Below are 19,250 nucleotides of genomic sequence, written 5' to 3' on the forward strand. Positions count from 1 at the left end.
ATATTTTGTAGCAGCTCTAAATGGTAAGTAATCTTGAATGATATGTGGCTAAATCTTGCAGTTTTGTGAATGAAATGAATGAATGAATGAATGAATGAATGAATGAAGGTTAAATATTAAGAAGTTTTTCATGCAGCTAACTGCCCAATAAGGACTCCTATTAGCGGTGCACAGATCAAATTTTTTTCAGTACAAGTATAAGTAAGTACGTTATTTTGAGTACTCGTCTATACCGTGTACCAATATGAGTACTTCATATTATATATACCAACCATGCAACCTCTTACAAATGACAATATTTAGCGACCACATTACTGCACAAGCCACCTTTTTATTTTTCATTAAATGGAACAATGTCTGTGGTTCTCATTGAATAGAAGTATTTATTCTCATTTTTCCATCTTCGTTCACGGTGAAATGCTCCCAAATCGCTGACATTTTGGTATTTTAAAACAGTTGAAAGGCACACGCCTCAGGCTCCAGCATGTGCGGGAGTGCACACAACCTACAGTATCGAATCTGTTGGCATCGGCTCACTTCACCGATGTCAAGTACTTACATTTTAGCCTGGTATCAGCACCACTAGCTCTTATACAATACAGGCAACATATACTAAAGTCTCAGCAGAATGGATAAAGAGCAGGTTCTCTCTCTCTCTCTGCTGCACACAGGCTTGTATCTCGAACACATAACAAGGTGTAGTGCATGCATGCATTTGTGTGTGTGTGTGTGTGTGTGTGTGTGTGTGTGTGTGTGTGTGTGTCAATTACTGTCAGCAGGTGCTAACAGATGAGCGACGGGCACTGTGCCACTTAGGCCATTTAGCTGCTACCTTGAGATGACATGACATACATTCATCAACTGCCTCACTAGCTACTAGACAACACACACACCTACACACACACACCCATGCACACACACGCCCACACACACTCACACAGGTTTAGGTAGTGGCCTGTTGCACAAACCCCTCGAGGGCACAGATACACACACACAGACACACTGCAACCTTGGATAGTGATATGATAGTTATTGTCTGATTTAGGGGGGATATATGGTCAGGTTGTGTAATAACACACACACACACACACTCCCTCACTCCCTACCTATTCCCGCTACTCTCTTTCTTTACTCCGCAACATTGTCTTCCCTCCCACTGATATATACATCGTTTTCTCCATCCAGCCAGAGCAGAAATGTGCTGTGTGTGTGTGTGTGTGTGTGTGTGTGTGTGTGTGTGTGAGAGACAGAGAGAGAGAGAGAGAGAGAGACGGAGCTCCAGGGGTGTGTTGAAGGCACCATGGCTTAAGGAGGAAACAAGGCCTGCCGGCACACTGCAGCCTGCTCCTGGGGCTGTAGAAATGCATACAATATATATACTGTGTTTGTCTGAATGCATGTGTGTGTGTGTGTGTGTGTGTGTGTGTGCGTGTGTCTGTGTGTGTGTGTGTGTGTGTGTGTGTGTGTATCTAAGTCGATATCCATCTGTCCTGATCCCATCTCCTCCCAGGACCCTGCTGTCCACAGTACAACAGTATCTACTGGAACAAGGAAGAGCTGCAGGGTAGAAACCGGCACAGATGCAACCTTGGACAGAGACGGAGTCGCACCACACTTCAGTCCTGTGCATCACATGGAATTTCAAATAGATTCAGACAACACTGACCTCTCCAATACTGACGCCTGCATGCTCCCCCGTCTCCACTGTAGGTTTCTATAGCCAGTGGCAAAGTACTATACACATATCTTTTAGGAATATACCGCATTTTTGGCAAGGGATTTGATCAATGTGCAATGACACGATGGGTAGCGGTCACATCTGTGTTTATGAAATAATTAGGGTTAGACTGATATATCGATATTGATATAATGATTTATTAAATATCGGATTTCGGCCCATCAGTGTCATCCACCGCTCATATGATATGAGATTCCTCCCTGATCACAGCTACAGAAAAACTGGAAATGGATTTTTTTTTTTTTTTCTTTGCACAATTTATTTATTAATTTATAGGCATGCTGTAGGATTTTGGTTGTGGCTTGTACACACAACTTTGAAAGTTCGCTCTGACCAGAACTCTAGTTACTCTGTATTAGAGTTCGGGCCTTTAGATATAAACGGATTTAGCAGTGGTTTAATTCAGAAATAAGAAAATCCAGGCAGAAGGCAGGCTCTCTGCAGACACACACACTGTCACACACTACCAATGGGCCATAAGTAATGATTGAGTAGGATCATTTTTGGATGAGTTTATGCTATTTCAAGGGGGGAAATCCTGCTCAGTATGCCTTTTAGTAATGTTTCTTGTAAATTAATTCTTCATTTAAAGATAGTAATATATCCTAGAGTTTCCGTGCCATTGAATAGGCGGGGTGGCTCCTTAAAGAGCTGCTAACGAAAGAATTTCATTAGTCTGGGTTTCAGTGGAGAGTTTTAGTGTCCCAGGATGGCCTACATGCTGTTTCAGAGGCTTTTCCATCCTGACAAGAATACAATTCAGAGAGAAACACTGAATACTCATCATGTTTTGTCATAAAAGATATTGAATGCTGGCACAAAATATTGGCTATCGGCAGCCTCAGTCTAAAAATACTAGTATCGGTATTGGCCTTCAAAAACCCATATCGGTCGAACTCTGGTAATAATAGTAATACTAATCATCTTAATAGAGCACTTTTCAAAAGGTAGTGACAAAAATTTTCACAGACGGCTGAAAAACAGATAAAATCAACAGCAGAAGCAATGAAAGCAAGGTAGGGAATATGAAAGCAAGGCGAGAAACATAAAAGTAAACCATAAAAGGGAGGTCAAAAACAAATAATAAAAGGTCAGTACATAAAAGCAAGTCTGTAAAAATAAGTTTTAAGAGGTGATTTAAAGAGATGATACAGATTTAGCAGCCTAAGCGCCTCAGGCAGGTCGATGGAGAGTCTAGGAGCGCTGATGGTAAAGACTCTGTAGGGCTCGTTCATACAACAGAATGATTACTGTGTACCGCCTTGCAGAATCCGCTACCCGTTAATTAGAGCTGATTCATAAATTCACTGTGGTGGTGATTGCCGTGACAGAGTCAGATTACCGCTGCCGTATTCTGAGCGATGACAGCCAATGAAATTACAATAATGATAATTAAGTGTAGCAATTTTAACACACAAGCTACTGATTGCCCACGCTTGTGTGCAACCGCGCTGATTTGCAGTCAAGGCACGGGAGAACGTCAAGGAAAGTTTCCGTCGCATGTGATAGAGCTCTATTTTAAAAGAAGGTGAGGAACTTTCATGTGTTTCAAAGTAAAGTTTTCATATTCAATATTTGTGCTCAGTATCTAGCCCACAAATAGCAGTAATATTCCATTTGATTAAAATAACACAGGAGCAGGTGGGATTTTGTTTCACATCGTGTGCCTCGTTGAGTCACGCTCACAAAATACAATGATCAAAGGAGGTTTTGGCACCAATAAAAACGCACAAACACAGAGGCAGTAAAAGTGAGCTTTCATGTGTATGAATTAGAAAACTGGGATGGTCCCAGACCATAATGTCACACCACCTTATATGTTTAGTAGACAGTTTTGAGTCTGTTTTGCATCTCAAAAGCACTACAGTGCATTAAAGACAGCGATTGTCATTGGTAAATTGCTCAAATTGACATATTTGACATCAAGTTAGCATGTTCCTGTAAGTAAAAGTAGAATTTCTCAAATAGAATAGCACTCTGGTAAAGTAAATGTCCCCGATTCAAAATATTACATTAAGTGTTTGATATTAAATGTACATAAATATCAAATTTGAAAGCATATGCTCAGTATAATGTAGTGCTGTTCCCTTGTCAGTACATTAATCCTTGCATTTTGTCCAGTTATGCTTAGATTACTTTCTCTTAAAGGCAGCAGGTTGTATGAACTAATCAAATGTATTATACTCTAAACCCTTTCCAACAAGAGTAGGATATTGCATGTAAAATGTGATGGAGTAATGATAATAATAGGGTCCTTAACACTAGGCTTAAACCAATATTCGATAATAATATTGCAATATTTTCTGTGGTATCGAATATCTTTTTTATTATTATTAATAATAATATTAGCCTAGACATTTTATTATTTAGAAGAAATTTGATGTAGACAAAATAAATAAAAAAAATGCCCCCCCTTCCCCGCACGATAATATCGGATATCACAATATATTGGCAGGACAGCATCGCAATATTAAATTTTGGATATCACCCAAGCCTACTTAACACTGCAATTCATATATAATCAAATCAAAATATCATTAAGAGAAGCACAGGCTTGGTAGAACATGAACACAGCCTATCCCACACTTTTTCATTCCCTCCACTTTCAACAGACACATGAGCCAAATTCATTCTCTGGCATCTCTCACTTACCACTATTGATTCATGTCATATAATATGCAACATGTCCTGTCCTTGACGTACTCAGCAGAAAACTCTAATCAACTCCATCAATTGGAATGCATGGCTGACGCCCATTATGGCCCGGATCGACAGGACGCTGATGTGTGCCAAGGATAATAAGTGACTGACGTGTCCGGCCCGATGTGTGGAAGTGTGGAAGGAAGAAAGCCAATTTGGAAAGGGTGTAACACCACAGTCTTCCTTGTTCATTAAGCGGCGGTGGGTCACCGTGGCAACGCAACCTTCAGCGTGTGTATCCTGGAGGCTCAGCAGACTAAGGTGCACAGAATATAGAACTGGAAGTTCAGGTGGTAATCCTGACGTTACCGAGGTTCCTTAAACTGCGGTGTGTAGCATTTTAGCATCAATAAATCATCACTACATTTACTTTGAGACATTAGTGTAATTACTGTAAACAAATAAGACCATCACTGAAAAGCCTCTACTGGCCTCTACACTGTGTTTTACATTCTGTGCCACCAGGTCAGATTTGGCGGGAAAACAGGAACTGTTCTACTTTGTAAGTAATACACAACTTTATTCCAGTTCCACACAGTACACAGATTTCTAAATAAAAAGTTCATTTTTTTGGCATTTATTATACAGTTAAAACTAGATAGATATTGAAGATATTGGGAGATGACATGCAACAAAGGTGCTGGGCCATCAAAGTTCTGTAATTTGAAAGTGTCTGGTCTGCTGGTAGAAGCCACAATCACTTTCAACAGTGAAAACAATGTTTTATGCCGGATTGCAAGTTATTCAGTTATTTTTGGCTTGACCTGACCAGCCTGGCTATTCATTTTTTATTATTTCAATTGCTAATTATCTATATTCTACATAGCATACTCTATAACATGGCATGACATGCCTGGCTAGTTTGTTCATTAGCTTGGCTCTACATAGCATATAATGCAGCATGACAGGCTACACTGCTCTACATGTTCATATCTGTAATGATTTTTGCCTCTGCATCTCTTTTTTCATCACTCTTGCAGTAGGGCACTAGGAAGGCACATGTGTCTTCTGATCGATTGGTCAGGAGCTTATGGGTATGGTCGTTGTTGTCACAGCAACGTCAGTACCTGATGTGAAAAGGCTTATTTGTCAAAACGGAGGTTAAAACGTCAATTCAAGTGAATGGTAAAACATTTAAAAAACAATATATACATGTATATACATCCATATACTTTCCCACAAGTCACAACTAAAACATAAAATGCCCATATAAGATGTTTTATTGCTGCAGTTTACATAAAAACTAAAACTGGGTCCAAAACGGGGACGGACACGCAATAAGTGATAAGATTAGATCCTGAGGAGAAAATAGTCATAAAACACAGCAGGGAAAAAAAATAAAAATAAAATCTAAACATAAAAATAGAATATAAACAAGAATATGGTAAATAGGGGTTGTTGAGTTGAATGTGTGAATGGGAAGCATGGGAGGAAAGTATGGACTACAGCATTATTATGTGTTAGTGTAGTGTGTGAAGTGTACTTCATTAAATAAAGGCAATACAAAGGTAGTCAGTTTTGCAAAGGCTTTACTGCTTAACTTGCCTCCTTCCTCTCCCACACATGCACATACCGGTAGTTAGTAATGCACGCACGCACGCACACACACACACACACACACAAAATACTGTAATCTGCTGGAGTGCATTCTAGGCAGCACCTTACTGTTACTCAATGTACTACCTCACTCCTGGCATCATTGTACATCCCTTTTCAGTGATTGTGTGTGTGTGTGTGTGTGTGTGTGTGTGTACATGCGCGTGAGTGTGTGTGTGCATGCACGTGCGAATGTGTGTATGTGCCTCAGCGGGCCCGACACTGACGCCAGAATAATGAAGTTTCCATCTTTTAAAGACCTTAAACAGTTTTTGTGCGAGCGTCGCTCGTCCCTCCAGCAAAATATGGATCTGTTTTCAGTCTCCGTCAAACGTCGGAGGGAGAATTCACATTTACAGATAATCTAATAGTCTCCTGCTCTGGCATCTGTATAGAGCGCCAATCTGTTTGTCCTTGGCTCTGACTTATCTCCGCCGCTTTTGTCGCATCTCGCTTCAATATTCTTTACCCGGGGCAAAACCACTTTTAGGCATATTAATGGTTGACCCTGAAACTTCCTCGGGAGTCAAAGTAAACGGACTTTGACCGCGCTCCCACCTGTACCACACTGACAGCGATGCATTAAAGGCTTCATTCCCTAAACTCTATGTACAAAGGGTTTCACTGTATACCCTCTTCCCCCACCCCATGTTTTCCCAGCCGGTCTGGAGATTCGGACGGACGGCGTTCCCATCACAAACCCTGCTTCTCCAACCTGCAGTCTCCCTAAGAGTTTAGAGAGCGTTTTACAGCATAAAACAAGAATAGCAAGTACATAATGAGGAGATAAAAATAGGACATTGAAGAGAAAATAGGATAAAAGAAGAACATCTGTAAAATGAAATGAGATTAGAAAACAGTCATAGGCCTTATGATCAAATAAAAAGATCTGACGATTCTTAGTCTTTCATTTCATAATGCCCTGTTATTTATTTTTTCGTCTCGTTCAAGCTTAAGCTACAGTGTGGCAGATGGCTCGTCATAGAAAGCATAGAAAGTACAGCACTTCAGTTGAAATAATATTTTACGGTTTGAGTGAAATAGCCTTGTTCAACCAGGTCAAGGGCGAAATGAACGGCTGCCATTGTATAGGATCTCAATGCAATGTTGCATTGCACAATGTTACATGGATGAACTTTTGACACCTACACATGTGTACATCACAGATGGGTCCTACTTACCTAACACAAACATACACACATACTGTATACAATATACACCCACGTATAAGCACACACATCCTACTATAAGGCGGCAACCTCTGGAAAAGGACATACAAACACACTATGGCTCAACCGATATGGGTTTTTAAAGGCTGATAACAATATTTTTGCCCAAGAAATTCCAAGTATTCATAATTTTTTTTAAATTGTATTCTTGTTAGGGTAGAAAAGCCTCTGAAACAGCATTTAGAGCATCATGGGACATTAAAACTAATACATATTCATGCATCCAATATGATTAAATTAGAATCAATTCAGGTAGATAACCAATGTAGTATTGATCAATTCCACAATAAATATGTAATTAATCAAACTGCATCATATCCATCATATCAGAGATGGACGACACTGCCTGGACCATACTGGATTTTTTACAAAAGGCCAATATTGGCCTCATAGATCAGCAAGCCACTATATCGGTTTAACCCTGAAAGATATGTACACACTCGCACACACACATACACAAAGCAAAAAGGGCGGTTCTGATCGATTCACATGGCGCTGCTTCAGAGGATCCCCAATGAGGAGCAAGAAACAAAAAAAACACTTCAATCACTGATATCAAACGGCGGCTGGCACTAATGGTTAACAGCTGATTTTGTGAGATTAGAAGAAGAGGCATCCCTTCCCGTTGGGCCGGGGCCAAACGGAGCGGGGGAATAATTAGACGCTTTGATGTCTCTGAAAAGGATCACCCCCTTCCTTAGAAGAGCGAAGACCAAGAAAGTTGGTTGGTTGCTTCTCGCTTTATCTCCGTCTGTCTCTCTCTCTCTCTCTCTCTCTCTCAGGGAGCTTCGGTTCCTCAATATCTATTGTTAAGGCTCTGAGGAAACTTCTCATCTTCCCTCTTATCTCAATCTTCTCCCCTTTCTTCTCCTCCCCACCCCTCTCTTGTCTAAAATCTCTGTAGGAGGCAGCGAAACCCTCCTAACCTTCTGAGACCTTTCTATCCACTTTCCATGGGAAGAAATCTCTCTCTCTCTCTCTCTCTCTCTGCCTCATTTTCTTCCTCTCTCCCATCCTGTCTGTCTCCTCTCTCTCTCTTTCTTGGCAGTGAGACAGTGAGGCTATGACCTCCATGACTTGTCCAAGTCCCAGGGAGCCTGTCATGGCAGTGCAACCCAGAGTTACAGCTCTGTCCCTGGGGTAGAGGGCTGAGGATGGATACCCCAGGGCTGGATGTACAGCACCTGCATACTAACCAACACTGTATCTGTATCTCGCCGCTTCCCAGTTTGAATAACAATGGACAGAGCCGGGGTTGCCAATGATTTGCCAAGTCCCAGTTTTCTACTGCATGCCGCTGCACTACTGCTGCACTTTTTGTTCCACCGGCCAAAAGAGATGGTTTAAAGTGGTAATCCTCGAGATCCTTGTTTTCTTTTTTTTTTGTTTATTTGTATTATTTTGTTGACGTCTTTTTGTTGCTCAGCGCTCATTGCTGTGGTGTTTCTGCACTGATCTTCCCAGAGGTCACCTGTCAATCAAACAGTGTGTCCAGTGCTGTGACTTTGTCTTTTTCCTTGGATTTTCTGTTGATGCAGTTTGAGTTTCTGTAGGTGACGCTCTTTTCTTTGAACAGAACAGCAAATATAAAAGATATAGCAATCAGCAAGTAATAAAATGGACATTTATTTATATGAAAGTGTCACAAATTATTACTTTACGCAACACAAATTCAGTGTTTTCCAGCCACCATAAGGCACAAGAAACGGTCTGGCAAACAGTTGCTTTAGCAAAGAGAGCTTGGTTCACATGTTCTTGTAGACTGGACTACTGTAGCTATCATGCATCATACCCTCAGGGAATTATGAAAGGTGCAGACTTCTTGTTCCATATATACAATATATTCATGTACTGTATATATGGATATTGTTTTCTGCTGTTGCGGTCTGTGTATGCTTGAGATATTCTGTTTAGTCACCTATACAGAGATATTTGTGAATAGGATATGAGGATGCACGTAGGCAGCTTATCCAAAATAAAACTGTATAAAGCATATAAGCTATTATCTAGAACACTTTGTGCATGCAAACACAGTAACGGTCTTGCAATGCAAAAGGTGTATAAATGCTATATTTCAAGTATCTTACATGGGGTAAACCTAATCAGGATGATAACTTTTTATGAGCATGATATAATGTTTACATGCACAAGCAACCTAATGAATAAGGGAATATTATGCATGTGAATACACTCTTTGGAGACTGTAAACTGCCTTTATCATCCATGACAAAATAGATCTACTCTGCAACATGGGCAGAGGGACAGAGTGAAACCCCCCCCCCCCCCCCCCCTCCCCCCGGCCCGTCTACCCTCTCACTGCTGTTCAACAAGTGTGTGTGTATGTATTCACTCATCTAGCCCATATCCCAGATAGCGGTCTTATGTAACCTAAACAATCACAACAGAAGATGCACTTAACACTAACTGTTTTGCATTGCCAAGTCCCTATGCCAAAGCCAGACTGTGCCTCCACCATTATCCTGCTGGTCAAGTGGCCAAGCACACACACACACACACACACACACACACACACACATACACACACACACGGACCGTCACTACAGCATTATCCCTCTCAAGAATGAGAGCATACGCCACTTGATGGTGTGAATACTCTAGATCTACACTGAGCTATGGTAAGAGCTCTCAGATGTCACACAGCAAACCATTCAGCTTCCCACAATATATTCATATACATACACACATAGATAATATTTCAATGTCCGAGGTGTGAGCTTCTCCACCGAGGCAGTTCATTTGCATTCGGCATAGTGGAGCAGCGTTAGAGTAGCTTTGATAAACAGCAACCTCCTGTATGGGTTAAAGTGGTGAAAGCACTCAAGAGAGCTTTAGTCAACTCTTAAGGCTCCTCATAATGCGGTTTTTCCAAAGTGTTTACAGTAGATATGTATTATGCAAGCCATTTGCCATTTAAGAGTACTTACTGATGCAAACCCACAATGAGAGAGTCGCGTGTTAGCGGGATGACAGGCTCCGCCGACACAAACACACAGCAACACCGCTCCCCCCCTCGTCTGTCCTTGTCTGTCTCCTGTCTTTCTTCTTCTTCTCCATCATACCCTTCAGCACGCACAATGAGCTTCAGCTGCCTGCATCGCAAGATGGAGACATGTATGCAAACACGCCATAAGCCGCCCTCTTCGCTTCCCATTCTTCCTTTCTCTCTCATTCATACGGCGCATCCTCCATACACAATGAGCTTTAAGTGGAGTATTGTAATGAGACAACAAAAAAACAGGAGGATCTGATGTGCTTGCGAATTGACTCCATCTGTCTGTCTCTATTTCTTTCTTTCTATGACACCGATTGAGAACGGGATGACTTTACTCACGTCCCAAAGTCCTTTAGATAAGATACGAGGCATGCAGGCAAAGCAGTTTGCGTTCAAACTTAATGCTTACATTGGGATGAACATCCAAAATACTGTCATCAGAGTTGTTCAGGCAAAGCGCTTTTAATGCGATTTCCATGTCGCGTTTAAAGGCGCTACTGTACATGTAGCATGTAAAACATCAATAAATCATCACCACATTCATTTTGAGACATTAGTATAATTACTGTAAATAAACGAGAGCATCGCTGAGAAGACTGGCAGCCTCTATCGGCCCCTACACTGCCTTTTACAATGTGTGCCACTGGGACAAATAAATTAACTTCATTGAGTAAATCTGAGTGTAGCTAATCCAGAGTGAAATGTGACGCTGTCTGTCTTGAAATGTGGATAATCAACATAACATTTTGCGGCCGTTTGATAAGTTAAGCTGTTAGTAAGTGCGCATATCTCATTTGGAAATTATTATAAAGAATATCGATTGAATTAAATAAGAATTAGCTGACACTTTGAGTGGAGCGGCCAATCTGATTTATTCAACACAACTCATTTCAGACTAGTGGCGATTATTGCACATGAAAGTGCTGTGGCAAGGAACTTAATGTGTTAATTGGGGGGGAAACCCTGCCAAAATGACAGCAGGTCTAAGGTATGGCAAGGTGTTGCACTCACCCATGCTTTAGCCTAAGTGAGTCCAAATTTGTTTGTATTATGTATGTATATTTAGATCAAACAAAAATTGCCAGACATCTCTTGGGAATCCATATTAAAAAAAATCACATCAGGGAAACATTCAATATTCGCTCTAAGCTGATAGTTTGGTGACCTACACTACCAGTCAACGTTTGGACCCACCTGATTAAATGTGCTATGGTCTTCATTCTCTTAAAGCCATTTGGATCTAAAAGCTTATGCTTAAATGCTTGAAATGTGTTTCTTAGACAAATATAAATGAAGTTGATCCTATGTATGAATTTCTTTCCAAAGCCTTTGCCTTTCCATCAAGGCAAAGGGTGGCTACTTTAAAGAATCTAAAATATAAGATCGTTTTTTAGATTTGTTAACACTTTTTTTGGTCACTGCATAATTCCATTTGTGTTATTTCATAGTTTTGACATCTTTACTGTTATTCTAAAATGTGGAAAACAGTAAAAATAAAGAAAAATGTGTGTCCAAACGTTTGACTGGTAGTGTACATCTAATAATTTGTCATACTGACCAAATAATATCTTATCAGGCATCTGTCTTTGCTCCATTTTGTCCCCAGAAATGTACTCTGTTTATATAAGTGGGTTTGGAAGTTTATGGTGGCAAACGATATGAGATGCAGGGACTGTGCCATCGCTTAGGGCTTAGTGAATTTGACGCCTCTGTGAGGTCTGAATACCAAAGCGTGCAGTTTCTGTATTAAATCCCTGCTATGCGGATTTAACTTGAAGTCTCACTGTACAACCTACTGTATAGCAGCACAAAGACCGATATGAAGGTGTGCATGCAGACACAAAGGTAAACAAAGTAAACCGCCATCCATCCATCTCTCTCTCTGCAACTGTTACCCCCCCGCCCCCCTCTCTCTTTTATCCATTCTTGGCCGATCCCTGCGCTGTTTGAGAGTCGGAGGGGGTTGACCTGCCAAGAATCACCTTTTTAAAAAATGTAAATCCCTCGCTCCTATCATCCTCTAACACACTCCCTCTCTCTGTCAAAAACACTTTGCGGCGTCCCGGAGCCTACAGCAGCCCCGACTGTACGAGAGGTGTTATCATGGCCCGGCGACACAACGCCGAGCCATTAATCTCATTACGCCGCGCCGCGAAGAATTGAGACGGGAAGAATAAATAACAACGGCGAAAACATGTTGAACATCAAAAAAAAGAGAAAACAGAAACAAACTTGGATGCTTACAGGGTATTGGCGAGACTTCCTCCTTCTAAACTCTCTCTCTCTCTCTCTCTTTCTCTCTCTCGCAGAGAGACAGCATGTCACCTGTCAGAAGAGACTAAGATGGATGCAGTGCTCCAGATGTAACAGACACCAGGCCAAGAAATGGGATTATGACTAGTTTCACTTTTCGCCGGGAACAAACAGTTCCTTGTGGTTTTTTTCTACACTCCCCGCAACTTCCCACCTGTTACTACACCTCAAATAAGGTCTGGCATGGCAAAAATGTGTCAGTGACTCATTCTACAACTTTTTTTTTTCATTGGAGTTGAGTAAAGCCCATGCAGTATCCTGGAGTTCTGCTGGCAGGAGGGCCTTGATCTCTGGAAAAAGGCAAACCCAGCCGACTGATATCAAATCACAGGCCCGCCGGTCTCTCTTCCCAACCTGTAGTAGATGCTGCCACATAAAAGTGTGCTCACAAACCAGATTGCTTAATTAGGCTATACAACACAAAGTCCACACCAGCCTCCCTCTTTCTCATGATGCTGTGAACAATTGCGTCCAACGTCATGCCCCAAAAAGTGCAAGTATTCAGTGTTTCTCCCAGAATTGTATTCTTGTCAGGGTGGAAAAGCCTCTGAAACAGCATTTAGACCATCATGGGACACTAAAACTCTCCATTGAAACCCAGACTACATTTCTTTTAGGTAGGTTAGCAGCTCCTTAAGGCAGAGTGAGGCAGGTTTCACTGCAGGTTTTACACACTGTTAAGTAAAATCCTCCCACACCACACTGGAATGATTTCTCTGGTCAGACATCTGATATAAAATAATAAAAACATATTGACCAGCTGTGGTCTAGGAGGAACCTGGATCATATTGGCTGGCCAACTAACCCTAACCCCAATATCAGATTTTCAATAAAACGCCAATATTGGCCCAATATATCGGTCTAACCCAACATGGAATGTAACAATGTGAAATAGGCAGACCTGCACAGACATGTTGTACATAGAGAGACTATGAGAGAGAGACTTGTCTAGCAAATGAGATGGAGATATCGGGATGGGAAACAAGTGCATGCCAGGTTTTTGGACTGCATTAAACTTGCCATCCTAAATGAACACTTGGCTTTGCTTCATTGCCTCCTACAGATCCAGGCTAAGTTTTGGTTCACTTTCAGTTCAATCAGAATTTAAAATGGAACTCTAATGTGGAGTTTTGCTCCCAATCAATATGTGTAACTGCGATCTTTCATTCTTAATTTATCTGTCGATAGATAAAGCGTAAGAAGTGTTTTGCCAGTTTGAATTAATGAGATGAAAAGAAGTGAATCGGACAGTTTCAAAGAGAAAATTGTCCTACATTAGTTGCATACAGTGATTGATCTTGTGGAAGTCGTGGACAGTGGTAGCCAATGTGGAAGATGCCCTGCCTGGCATATCCGCCACACACACACACACATGCACACACACACACACACACGCATAGAACACGCATAGCCGTATCGAAAGTTACAAGAACCTCCTGCATTCTCCAGGGAAGCATCTGGAGCATGTTGCCCGTCACATGCTTGTGCTGTCTAACAGTGCCAGCCTTCTCATTATCACATACCTACTTAATACATGACAGCATTATGAGACCTAACATATAGAACTGACACATCTAGGTGCCATAACGGTGTCAGCTCCACTGAAGGCGGCAAGTTAAATCCGGCTTGATTTATGAGGCGGCCTACAGTCCCAGTTCTAACATATGGTAAAGACGCCATGTATGCATGATGAGGCGTCCATAAGGGAGGTACCGCAACTGATTTATAGCGGCGGGATACGAGTGCAGAATCACCAACATCCACTTTTTGTCAGATTATTTTTCAACCTCACTCACCACTGGAAAAAGAATGATTAACAGGCAATGCCTATATTAATCAAGAGTACTATAGATGTGGCGATTACACAGAGGATGTGAGAGTCTCAGCAGGCATGGGGAAAATTAGTCGGACTGTCGTGACAAAGCTTTTCTCAACCTTTATAAGTCATTTATAGCTTTTCTGGCCACTAGAGGGTGAAAGAAACCGCAACACATTTGTAAATAACACACAGCAAAGCCACTGCACTACGGAGGCCTACGAAGGACAAATGGAAGGATAAATGCTAACAGCTAAGCTGTTAGCTCTCACCGGTTACCAGTCTCACTTTGCCAGATCTTTCTTCTGCTGGAGGTTACATGTCCCACAGTGACAAGTGAAGAGGTAGGTAGCAAGTTTACTAGTTTAACAAGTTAACTCGCTTGCTTCATTGATTCCGCCATTATGAGAATTTCTTTCAGGAATGGGAGAGGGTGAGCACCGCTTTTAGACAGCGAGGGAGGAGACAAGCTAGTTTTAAAAAATGAAAAGCTACTGAATGGAGCGGGAGGAGCTTCGTTCCGGAGCAGAATTTGACAACAAGCTTTAGCAAAGAGGTGAAAACAGCAACACAGCTGGCTGCTGTGTGGATATTGATTTATATCATTATGTCTCAATGAAATCTCCGGGTTATAAGGTCTGATATCACTTATTGCAGGTTTAAGAACCTGTGATTTGGCCAGCAGCGACATTCTGGCATTCTCGAGGGCGCCTTTTGTCCACCCAGAAATCCTTTTTTAAATTTTACAGAACCCTGAAATTGAAAATGAGCAGACACAACAATAGGGCAACCAGAAACGAGAAACAAGGAGCTAAAGAACAGCAAAATAATAAGGCTGGGTATACACTAGAGGACTATCAGGCTGATTTACACCAGTGTTGCCCATCCTGACAATTAGAGAGGAAATCCTGATCAGCGGCTCAGTTGGGAGCGATGGTCGGCAAAGCTTATCTGGTAGTCTGAGCTGCCTCAATCATATCAAACATGTTGGATATTTATGACTCAACATCTGCATGGCCCTGCGGTGTGTGAGGGATCAGATCCATCAACAGCCAATGAGAGCCAAGTGAGGTGAGTCTGTTGTTGTGATCGGTGTCAGGTGGAGCTCGTGACGTCATCTCAGCTATAAAGTGTGTGATACTCTGTCCTTGCCTAATCATCTAGTGCGAGCAGATTTACCGCTGGGAGACAGAAAGTATGCAAAATCCACTGCTACCGTGTGTGATGCAATGCGTTTTCAAAGTCACCGAGGATTTTAAAAGTCTTCCAGTGTGTGCCAGCCTAAAGCAAACACACTGCTCTGCCAGTCACACATCCCATCCAATTTTTAAATTGTCATAGATCCACAGAGAAGCGTCTTTGGTGGTGACCCTAATATGTTTGCCTGTCTCCGCTGTCAAACAGACTGGGGAATAGCAATGACTGATAACTTCATAAGGCGAAGCGGATAAAGGGACGCTGTTAGAAATGCTTGTATCCAAATGTCTGTGTGCGTATCTATACAGTCGGACTGCCAGCTCCCAGCAGTACCGGGGCTCCATTAATTCCTCCTCTGACCCAATAGTCTGCTGGCTCATTGCTTAACAACACATGTCAGCACATTCACAACCCCCCCTCCGCCTGCCTCTCTCTCTCTTGTTCGCGGCTTCTCTTTTTATCGTTCTCCTAAAAGATTTCCCTCACGCTCGCTCGTTCGGCGCCATTCTCTCTCCATCCCTCTGCGATCTCCCCCCCCCCCCCCCCTCCCCCGTCCTCTTTTTCCACTCAGCCTCTCGTTCTCTATCTATCTCTCTCTCCCTCGCACTTTCCCCTCCGGTAGTGGAGGTGAGTCTTGGCGGGGCTCCAGGGTAATATCTGTGAGGACAAGTAAACTATGGGCCCTCAGCCCGACGGAGAGCAGCGAGAGTGGGTGTCATCACAAGCCAGGGGGCAAAGAGTTTAGTGTGCGCCGTACTAATGCTTTTATAAGGTAGTCAAAATCCAAAGTACAGCGAACGGAGAGAGAAAGTGTGTTGTTTTTTCTTCGCTGTTGTCGTTGATTTATCATTTAATATTGCTCGGCTGCATAGTTTTGTCCCCACCGCTTATTATCTTATCAAGACCCGACTTGCTTTGTTGATGGCTGATGAATATAAATATAATGTTGTTTTGTCCCTTGCTCTCTTCACATATCTGCTGCTTGCAATGTTGGTGATGCATAAACCTATTCTACTAACTCATGTATTGCATCTAAATGCCTAAAAAAATACATAATACAATGTTAGCATGCAGAGGTGTGACCAAGTCAACTTTGCCCGAGTCCCAAGTCTCAAGTCAAGTCTCAAGTCTAAATGTAGATTACCAAGTCAAACCCAAGTCAAGTCCATGTCATTAATGTCGAGTCTCAAGTCTAAATGTAGAACAGCAAGTCAAGTCAGAACAAATCAAGAGTCCAGTATCAATTTAATATCTTAAAGAAAACTAAATATTTAGGACTTTTCAATGCAATATGGTTTTAATAGGATAAAAACTTGGTAAGAGCATCATGAGTTTGATTTCAATTTAAATTCAGTCGTCTGCTGGAACAAATCTCATCACTTTCAATCTAAGTCATTTACACAAACACAAGATCTCAAGTCAAGACTTTAGTCTCAAGAAATTGAAATTGTGACTCGAGGCTGACTCGAGTCCAAGTCATGTGACTCGAGTCCCCACTACATTAGCATTACATAACATGACACTGAATCAAAAGCTTGCAGTCTGATATTTTGCTCCCCATTCATCTTTGGTTTTGAAATCTATAGCTCACCATACAGATCAGACCACAGGAAAAGGATACGTCACACTCCAAATCTTGCATTTTTCCTCAGAATCCGTCACTGAATACCTTAATGTTACCCGGTCAAAGTTAAAAGGAATAAAACAGGCAAGAACAGCAAGAATAAAACAGGTAAAAAATATGGAAAATATGGAAAGAAATATGATTTAAAAGATGCCACTTCCAGCCGAAGCTCTGGGTGATCTAGAACCGAGGGAACTAGCCAGCAAAGGCTCGATCACCTAAACCTTGGGTTGGCAGAGAGGTTTCTGCCCGGGGAGCCATCAGTCCTAAAACTAGCAGGCAGCCAGTGTGGAGAGGCTAATATTTGGGGTAATATGATCCTGTAGGGCAGTGATGAAAACGGTATGCGTGCTCAGCAAAGCTATCCGTGGATACATAAAGGTTACAAAAGAGAAACTGGGGAACAGGGCATTACAATAGTCGACGTGAGATGATATAAAAGCAGGTTTAACGCTGCACTAGGCAATATTTTTATGTAAAAATACACCTGTCTTATCAGCCTAAATCACAAAGTGGGACTACAACAGAAAAGGGCGTCACACTCCCACTAATTGAGATGCTGTTGATTCACCCTGTTTGTCCAAATTAAATCCTGGTGTATGGTCACTGGTGGGGAATCTTCTCCACACAGAAGAAAGAAGTACAAAGTGTCTTCTAAACAGCGGTGAAAGAAGGCTCTGTCCAGAGAAAGCTGGACTCACCAACAATGGCTGAAGCTCTTCACCTCCTCCACCTCCACAACACGCTGAGGAGAAGACAATTAGGAGTGCGCCGTTCACTGACGTCACCTTAGATGATTTCTGGGTAGTGAAGAGCGTTCCTGCCTGCGGTGATGGCACATTTCCACCTGGCTGACTGCTGTGTGGAATTACACCTTGCATTGTGTGGCATCTTTAGATATGGATAGGCAAATGTTTTTCATGGGTTTACACTCTTGGATGTTCCTCGATCACAGTGAAAAAACATGAAATTTGTGGTATTTGTGGTTTTGCCAAACTCGCTGTTTAAACCAACAGCTGACTCTGGAGCCAATATTGTCTGTGGGCCCAAGCACTACAGGCATGTAAGAGACAAATTACATATAGATCCAAAATGGCTGCCAACCTGTGAAGTTGCCATGCGCAGCTTTAACATCTCAACAGATAAGGAAATGTTCACGGAGATTGAATTGCAAAGTGCTTACTGGTCAGATTTGTCTCCCCTCCTCTCTCTCTCTCTCCTCTCCTTCATCACCCACACAAACAGAGCTACTGTATAGAGACGCTTCACCCATTCACAAACCTTTCTTGTTTGCCCCAGCCTTCACTGTAAATTATTCTCCGAGGATCCACAATGTCTTTAGTTCAGTCGACCTTGGATCACAATTTGTTTTCAATTTCTGTCGCTAAAAAGCTGTATTCACCGCGTTAAATGTACAAAACAACTTATTAACTTGAGAACTGTCACAACAGCGTCCCTCCGGAGGCTTGAGGTCATGCTATATTTCTCCCATTTTCGCCGTATCAATGAGCTGCAACAATACGAGGAAAAGTGTCCTCGAGATAACCTCACTCTTATTAACTCTCAGCAACTCTCGACCAAAAATGAATTTGTGCAAGGCTGTTTAAAATGCATTAACATGCATTTTTTCCATATCCAGATTGTAGTATAATGTACAGATGTACCAGATGTAAATGGGGTCTCAACCAATGAATGCCAACGAATGATATGGTCTTGAGGTATAATGAAAGTAAGAAAACAGTATCTGCTGCTTGTACCTTACTCTCCATGTAACAAAAAAACAAAAAACAAAACGGCAAGCCATTCTTCACTGTAGCACATCTCCCTTATACTGCATAACTATGGAGCCACTTAACACAAAGAGGATGGGAAAATACACGCTTTAAAAAGACAATTTACATAATCCTTTGATGTTGGACAGTTGGCTCTAGGTGTGTAAATACGAGCAAGTCGATCCCAAAGCTAGAAACAGCAGGCGCCCGAAATTCTTTTGATAATTCATCAAGAGACAAATCCTGGAGCTG

The sequence above is a fragment of the Centroberyx gerrardi genome, chromosome 9 (assembly GCF_048128805.1).
Source record: "Centroberyx gerrardi isolate f3 chromosome 9, fCenGer3.hap1.cur.20231027, whole genome shotgun sequence".
In the NCBI taxonomy this organism is placed as follows: Eukaryota; Metazoa; Chordata; class Actinopteri; order Beryciformes; family Berycidae; genus Centroberyx; species Centroberyx gerrardi.